The sequence below is a fragment of the Macrotis lagotis genome, chromosome 7 (genome assembly GCF_037893015.1).
Source record: "Macrotis lagotis isolate mMagLag1 chromosome 7, bilby.v1.9.chrom.fasta, whole genome shotgun sequence".
NCBI classification, from domain to species: Eukaryota; Metazoa; Chordata; class Mammalia; order Peramelemorphia; family Peramelidae; genus Macrotis; species Macrotis lagotis.
Window position 1 is genome coordinate 147,705,564 of NC_133664.1, and position 9,164 is coordinate 147,714,727.

Genomic DNA, 9,164 nt, shown 5'->3' on the forward strand with positions numbered 1-9,164 from the left:
CAAGATGACAACACTATGTTTGAGACAAAAATCCCTGATGAAAAGCAAAGGTTTTTACTCTAAACTAAAGGGTCTCAGCTTCCTTTAACCTATTCTAATTCTGCTGTGCTCACAAAGGTTAATACTTTTCCTCTGATGATGGCATCAGAAGCTAGGCAGGCCTTACTCTGTGTCTCCCATAATTTGCAATCAATTGTAAAGTTCTTAAGTGAGAAAATAAAACCTTCCCAGTATTTAGAATCCTTTGAGATTCTCATAGTTAATTAAACCAAGGTTGGATTTAACCATAATTTACTTAACAAGGAGTTAAGTACATTTCATGGGGAGGGGAAGTGAGTTTCTTTAGTTAATAAAATCAAGTTTGGACTTATCCATACATTTGTTACCAAAGGATTAAATACCCTGGGGATGGGGGGATGTGTGGAAGAAAATTTGCTTGGGGGCAAGAGTTCAAATATTTCATGCAATTTTTTGGCTTTGGATGACATTTTGACTCATGAGGATTGTGTGTCCTTGGGAGATACTTGAAAAGTGGGAAAGGAAAAAATGATTATAAATTGATATAATTAAAGACTCTTGAAAAGAGTATTTCTAATGAGACAGAATGCTGCTTGGCAAACAGTCAATCAATCAATAAACCAATCTGTGATGTTACTTTGATAACACTCTGGGCTTATCAAGCAATCAATTAATCAAGCTGTGCTTGATAATACCTGACTAATATCACCTTAGTGATAAATAATACCTGGTGAAGTGGCACAAAGATTTAAATATTAGAGAGAGAAAAAAGGAGGGTATGAACAGTGAGTAAAATATAGACAATAGATTTGGACCAGAGAGGGAATGAGATACATTCCCACTTGGGTTTAAAAATATATCCTGCTCTATGGGGCGGCTAGGTGGCACAGTGGATAAATCACCGGCCCTGGAGTGAAGAGAACCTGGGTTCAAATCTGGTCTCAAACACTTAATAATAATTACCAAGCTGTTTGGCCTTGGGCAAGTCACTTAACCCCATTTGCCTTGCAAAAACCATATATATCTATATCTATATCTATCTATCTATCTATCTATCTATCTATCTATCTATCTATCTTATCTATCTATCCTGCTCTAACTGGGGTAGGGGCTGCAGGGATAAGGAAAGATAAGGGGAAAAGGGAATGATAAAAGGGAAAGTGAAGCTATAAGTGAAAATAAACTGAAAGTCAAATTTTAAAAGATAAGTTAAAGGAGAAAGGGAGTAAAACTTTGGTGAGGAGGAATAAGAGGAAAGGAAGGAGAAAAATATAAATGGGGAAAGATAGCATGGATGGAAAATACAGAATTAGAAATCTTAATTGTAAATATGAATGGGCTAAACTATCCCATAAAATGGAAATGGAAAACAGAATGGATTAAATACCAGGATTCAACAATATGTTGTTTACAAGAAATACATTTGAATCTGAGAGATACAAACAAGGTAAAGGTAAAAGGATGGAACAAATATACTATATTTCAGCTAAAGTAAAAAATATCAGTGATTGCCATCCTGTTCTCAGATAAAACTAAAGTATAAATAGATCATTAAAAGGGATAAATAAGGGAACTATATCTTCATATAAAAGGCACAATAGATAATGAAGCTCTACCATTATTAACATATATGTCAATATCAAATTAGAAATTATGAAAATCAAGGGAGAGATTAACAAAATTGAAAGCTCGAAAAAATTCATAAAAAAGAGTTGGTTTTATGAAATTCAATAAAATAGATAAATATGCATTTAATCTGAAAATAAAGAAAGAACATAATCAAAATACCAGTAACACAATTTAAAAGGATGAACTTACCACCAATGAGGAGGAAAATTAAAGAAATAATTTGGGGTTACTTTGCCAAACTCTATGCCAATAATATTGATAACCTGAATGAAAAGGATGAATATTTACAAAAATGTAAACTGCCCAGATAAATAGATGAGGAAATAACAAAGTCCAAACTCCTTTTCAGAAAAGAAAAATTGAAGAAACATCAATAAACACCCTAAGGAAAAACTTCAGTCCAGATGGATTTACAGGTGAAATCTAACATTTAAGGAACAATTAATTCCTATTCTACATAAACTATTTTAAAAAATAAGAGAAGAGGTCTCTTGAATTCACGCCTTCCCATTCACCTGCCCACCCTCCAGTCCTTTACCTACTCCCCAGCCCCATGCCCTTGCCTCTCTCCCCTTGCCCTGTCCACCTTCTGGCCTGCCAACCACACACAGACATGTCCATGACTCCCGAGTATGCATTCTTTTTCGCCGTCATGGGAGCCTCAGCCACCATGGTCTTCAGTGTTCTTGGGGCAGCTTACGACACAGCAAAAAGTGGCACTGGTATTGCAGCCATGTCAGTCATGCGACTTGAGCTGATCATGAAGTCAATCATTCCTGTCATCATGGCTGGTATCATTGCTATCTATGGTCTGGTGGTGGCCGTTCACATCACCAACTCTGACAGAACATATCACCTTGTTCAACTTCCTTCAGCTGGGAGCAGGCCTCAGTGTGGGTCTGAGCAGGCTGGCAGCTGGCTTTGCCACTGGCATTGTTGGAGATGCTGGTGTTTGGGGGATGGTACAGCAGCCCAGATTATTCGGGGGGATGATCCTGATTCTGATCTTCACTGAGGTGCTTGGCCTGTATGGCCTGATTGTGGCCATCATTTTCTCTACAAAGCAGACTCTCTTTTCTCCTTTCTTCCCAGTGCCCCACCCAACCCCAAGTCACCCCTAAGCCACAGAGTATGATGTAAAGACCTGTCTTGAACCTCCCCCCATCCTTCCCAATTTGCTCCAGAACAAATGGCCTGAGATTTGGTGTAGTTGTCCAGTTGGTAGTTGGTCTTTTAAATGCTCAATGTCTTAGTGACTCTTTTGTCTGTGTTGCACCTACCACATTGGATGGTGCCTGAACTGGACTGGCTGGGACCAAGGCCTCCTGAGGTCCACCAGGCAGCTGTGCAATCTCCCTACCCATTTACTGTTAATGAATTAGATGAATTAGAATTGTCATTTTTCTCTTCACTGGATGTTTATTTATAAAGATTTGACATGTTCATAAGGTTTATGGAGCAAGAATTTTCAATTTCCCATGCTATATGTTAATTTTAAATATAGGTAGATTATTGCACTGTGGGGTTAAATGTCAAGTGCTGAAAATTCCTTGGATGTGATAATTTGAAATTCAAGATTGCTGTAGTGTCCTGGTATGAGTAAGAATTGTATGATTCGGGAAAGTGTTGAAGATGTGTTTCCAATGGTGCTGTGTAGCATCGGCTAGGGCTCATAGTGATGTTTCCAAATAAAATTCTGACTGGAAAAAAAAATAAGAGAAGAAGGAGTTTTGCCAAATTACTTCTATGACATCTAATATTGAGACCTAAACCAGGAAGAACCAACCCAAACAAAGAAAATTATAAAAACAAGTTTCCTAAGGAACACTGATGTAAAAATCTTAAATAAAATTTTAGCAATGAGATCACAGCAACTTATTGCTAGGATAATACACCATGATTAGGTAGAATTTATACCAGGTATACACGGATGACTCAATTTAAGAAAACACTCAACAAAATTGAATATATGAATAGCAAAACCAAAAATATTCATAGGATTATCTCAATAGATGCTGAAAAGACTTTGATAAAATATAATACCTATTAATATTAAAAACCACTATAAAGTTTAGGAATAAATGGAATTATCCTTAAAACACTAAATAGTATCTGTCTAAAGCCATAAGTAATATTATGTGTAATGGGGATAAACTCAGAGCATTTCCAATGAGATCAGGGGTGAAACAAGGATGCCCATTATCATCACTACCATTCAATATAGTTTTAGCATTTTTTTTTATTTTTTGCAAGGAAATGGGTTTAGGTGACTTGCCCAAGTTAACACAACTAGGGACTTATTAAGTGTTGGAAGTTGGATTTGAACTCAGGTCCTCCTGACACCAGGGCCAGTGCTTTATCCACTGAGCCACCTAACTCCCTTCAATTTAGTTTTAGAAATGCTAGCTCTCACAATAATAAAGGAAGAAGAAATTAAAGGAATCAAAATTGGCAATGAGAAAGCAAAGCTTTCACAAATTCAATAAAATAGCAGAATATAAAGTAAATTCACACAAATCATCAAAATGTCTATATATGTCTACAACAAAGTCCAAGAGCCAAAAATAGAAAGAGAAATTCCATTTCATATTTCACACTCCTTATACCAAAATGAGATCAAAATGGGTACAGGATTTACACATAAAGGACAACACCATAGAAAAGTTAATAAAGCAAGAAATACTCTATCTGATCTATGAAAAGAGGACAAATTTGTGACCAAACAAGATATAGAGTATATCACAAACTTCAAAATGAATGATTTTGTTTATATTAAATCAAAATTTTTGCATTAATGTGATCAATGCTGCCAGAATTAGAAAGAAAACAGAAAGCTGGGAAACAATTTTCACAACTAGGAGTTCTGATAAAGTTCTCATTTTAAAAATATATAGAGAACTGCATCAAATCTGTTTTGTAAGTCATTTGCCCAATTGATAAATGGTCAAAGGATATGAATAGAAAATTTTTCAAATGAAGAAATTAAAGTTATATATAATCATTTGAAAAAATACTTCAAATCATTATTGATTAGATAAATGCAACTTAAAACAACTAGGGAAAAGGGGGAAAAGGGAAAAAAGGGGAAATGATTAATGTTGGAGAAGTTGTGGTAGAATTGGGACACTAATGTATTGTTGGTGAAGTTGTGAACTGATCCAATCATTTTGAAGAACAGCATAGGACTATGTCCAAAGAGCAATAAAAATGATCATACCCTTTGGCCCAACAATCCCAATTCTCAGTCTATATCCAGAAGAAATAATAAAAATTAGCAAAATTCACACATGTTCCAAAATATTCATAGCAAATCGTTGTAGTGGCAAGTACTGGAATATTATGAAATCCGATTGTTCTATAAGAAATAATAAATAATAGGACTCTAGAGAAGCATGGAATGGATTACCAGATAAAATGCTGAGTGAAGGGAGCAGAACCAAGAAAATAATATACATATTAAGATTGTGAGATGATTAAGCCTTGATTTTTGCATTTGCTCTCCACAATTCAGAGAGCTAGGACAGCCCTATTAGATAGTCTATGGATAATACTATCCCTATTTAGAGCAAGTTATAAACAAAGCAAAACAGAGTCTGATGAACACTATATTCACTTTAAAAAAATCTCTTATGTACATCTCCCTAAAATAGTAATCTGTAAACATGTTTAACACAATTGTATACTATATTAACCTTACTGTTAGATGCTATGCAGAGGACCAGTGGGTAAAAGGAAATTTGGAACTTGAAACTATATACAGGCTTTTGAATGGATGTTAAAAAACTTTTATGACATGTATTTGGGCAAATAAAATACCAATTAAAAATAAAATACAATATGTTTTCAAAAAAATCTAACCAACAGTGCATTTTTCTACATCTTCTCCAACATTTGCAATTTTGCTTTTTTTATATCTAATATTAGTCAATCTGATAACTTGCATTTTCTTAATCAAGAGTAATTTGGAGCATTTAGTCAAATATAATTTTGACTGCCTGATCTGAAGACAATCTGATAAATCTATTAGTAAATCTATTAGCAAATCTTTACTCTTTCCTCTGTTAGGAAATCTAAAAATTTGTCTTGGTTATCCATACAGTTGAAAAATGAGGTCTTTATCAGAAAAATTGGCTGCAAATTGTTTTTCTTTATGATTGCTCTTCATGTTTCCCTCTATCCTATATTTCCTTGTTAATCCTATTCTCTCCTTTCCCCTTGCACATTCTCAAAAGCATTTCACTTCTGACTTTTATTTACCCTCCCTTCTATCAGACTCACTATGCTTTCCTCTCATCCTATTCCTCTTTCTACTTTGCTATATGATACGATAGATTTCTATTCCTAACTGTGTATGATATTCCCTCTTTGAGCCAATTCAAGTAAGTAAAGGTTCATGCACTCCCTTATACCTCCTCCATCTTCCTCTCCACTGCCTAAAGTCTTCTGTGATTCTTTTTCTCATATAATTTCCCTCATTCTACTTCTCCCTTTTCCCCTTCTCCTAATTCATTTCCCTTTCTTACCCATTAATTTATTTTGATAAGAATTCCATTGTGATAAGAATTAAACTCAAACCTCTGCTATCTGTCTATTTATAGTACTTTTAACTGCCCTAAAATGAGAATGTTCTTTTGAATAACTGGTATCATTTTCCTAGGTAGGAATGATAGCTGTTTTAACTCTTTTGTGTCCCTTATGATTTCTTTTTCCTATTTACGTTTTTTATCTTACTCTTGCATCTTTTTCTTTGCAAGGCAATGGAGTTAAGTGACTTGCCCAAGGCCACAGCTAGGTGAATTACTGAGTGTCTGAGGCCAGATTTGAACTCAGGTACTCCTGACTCCAAGGTCAGTGCTCTATCCATTGTAACACCTAGCCACCCCTTGATCTTGCATCTTGTATTTAAAAAGTCCTATTTTCTCTTCCTCTCTTTCCTTCATCAGGAATTATTGAAATTTCTCTATTTCATTGAATTTCCATCCCCCCCAAGATTATTCTCAATTTTGCTGCATGCACATTCCAAACCTTCTGATCCTTTAAGGTAGAAACTTCTAAGTCTTACGTTATCCTAACTGTGACTCCACAATATTTGACTTTTTTTTCTTTTTAGCTGCTTATAATATTTTCTCCTTGAACTGGGATTTCTGAGCTTTGCTATAATATTACTGATAATTTTCATTTTAGTATCTCTTTCATAAGATAATCTATGAAATTTTTCAATTTTTATTTTGCCCTCTATTCTAGAATATCAAACTTTCCTTGATAATTCCTTAAAATATTATATCTAGGCTTTTTGTCATGTCCTTCAGATTAACAAAAAAATTTTAGCTTATCTCTCCTGGATTTAATTCCTAGATTGGCTGATTTTTCAAAGATATTTCACATTTGTTTCTAGTTTTTCATTCTTTTGATTTTGTTTGACTGTTTTTTTGATGTCTTATGAAGTCTTTAACTTCTACTACTACATGTCTAAGTTTAAAGATATTAGTTTCTTCAGGGAAATTTTGTGAATCCTTTCAAGTTAGCCAATTCTACTTTTTTTAATTCAATGAATTTTTAATCTCTTTTTCCATTTGACTTTTTAAAAAGGAATCCTTCTCTTTAGTGAATTTTTGTATATTTTTTTATTCCTTTTGGACAATTCTACCTTTCAAATAGATTTAATAGATTTCTGTACTTTTTTAAAAAAAATCATTTAATCTAGTCTGATTTTTTTAATATTTTGTTTTCTTTAGTATTTTTTGTACTTCATTCACCAAGGTAACACCTCTCATTTATGCTTTATGTGAATCACTCTTAATTCTCTTCCAAGGTTTTCTTCTATAGTGCTTACTTTATTTTTAAAATCATTTTGAATTTTTCCATTGTATGAGAACAATTTATTTTTTTTCTTCGAAACTTTGTACGTAATAATTTTGTTGTTGCTGTTTTTAGCTTTTGCAAGGCAATAGGATTAAATGAATTGTCCAAGTTCAAACAGCTAGGAAATTATTAAATGTATGAGGTCAAATTTAAACTGAAGTCCTCCTGATTCCAGGGCCAGTACTCTATCCACGTCACCACCTAGTTGCCCCTTTATGTAATAGTTTTGATTATTTTCCTTTCTTATTACATGATTTGATCTTACTTGTCACCATACTATTTTTTTCCGGTGAGAATTTTTTCAAATTTTTTGCTCATTTTCTAGTCCATTTATGGATTTTCTCTTTTGCTAAAATGTAACTGTACTTCCAAGGAGGTGGGATCACTCCCCCAAGCCTCAAGGTTTTTGTACAACTGTTTTTAGAGATACTGTAGTTTTCAGTTTTCCAACCTTGCATGATATAAGGATAGTTTTTTTTACTCCTCTCTTGTTCTGTGCTTTTGCCTGTGAATGGTCACAAGCATTTATTTCTATCCTAGAATTGTGATGAAGTTTCCTGCTTCAGTGTGGGCATAAGCTGACATAAACCTATGTTGATCCATATCTTGAGAATGCCACCTAGGACTGTGACAGAGCAAGTTTAGGCTCTAGTGCCATCAAAGAGACCCCTGTAATCTCCCTCTGAACAGCTGTTTTACTCTTCAACAATTTATAATGTGAGAACTCAGGAAGCAGTTGCAGATATTGAAGATTCAGTTGTTCCCAAGGCATCTTCCATGTTTGCTGGTGCCTATTGACTCTGGTACAGCCTGAACTGCACTGTGCTCCTTTCTCACCCCAGTGAAACACATCTTTCCTTCAGACCTTCTAAGTTTTCTTGTTTCACCCAATCCTGCAGGTTCTGCTTCTGCAGAATTTGTTTTGAGTCATTATTTAAAGTTGTTCAGAGGCATTTTGGGTAGAAATCTGGGGAATCCTGTCCTTTTTATCCACCATCTTCACTATGTCCCTGTTGTATCCTTCTGAGTTAGTAGTGGGATAAACAATCCCTATATTCTCCCTTTCCCTCTTTAAACTATCACTAATCTTATCTTGTTATAGCTCTGTATGCATTGGCTAAGAATAGGATGACCTTCTACTATAACCCCTAGTTTGGTCCTCTATATTGTGGTGAATCTATGCAGATATTAATTGTGCCACTCATCTTTATTTCCTCCCTTTATAACATAAAACTTTGATTTTATCCCTTGTTGCTTTGACAGTTGGATACCTAAGATGTTCTAGATGTTCTAGGGGGTCTGTCTACGTGTATTGTGTCTCTTAATTTCCCCTGATGAGCAAAGTGAGTTTTTGTTTCAATTTCTCCCACAATGTTGAGATATTAGAGTTGAAGTTACCTGAGAATTTGTGGAGACCTAAAAAGGAGGTAAGAATTACCTTGAGCATTGACCTGTAGGGATCTCTTGTTCTTTGAATGACCTAAATACAGATTTCATGGCTTCACTTCCAATTTATTGGAGTTTGGACTGATTTCAGGATCTGTTCTTGCTGAAAAATACTCCCAGGTTTCTGGACATTTTCTTGCATTGGTCTAGTCTAGATCTATGAATTTTTTTGGCTTATAATGATAATAATATCTAACATATTTATGATT

The 9,164-nt window shown here is 34.5% G+C and overlaps 1 pseudogene; it reads left to right on the top strand.

Moving 5' to 3' along the window:
• Positions 1–2,260: 2,260 nt before the first annotated feature.
• On the top strand, positions 2,261–2,768 carry LOC141494173 (V-type proton ATPase 16 kDa proteolipid subunit c-like; annotated as a pseudogene).
• The last annotated feature ends 6,396 nt before the right edge of the window (positions 2,769–9,164 follow it).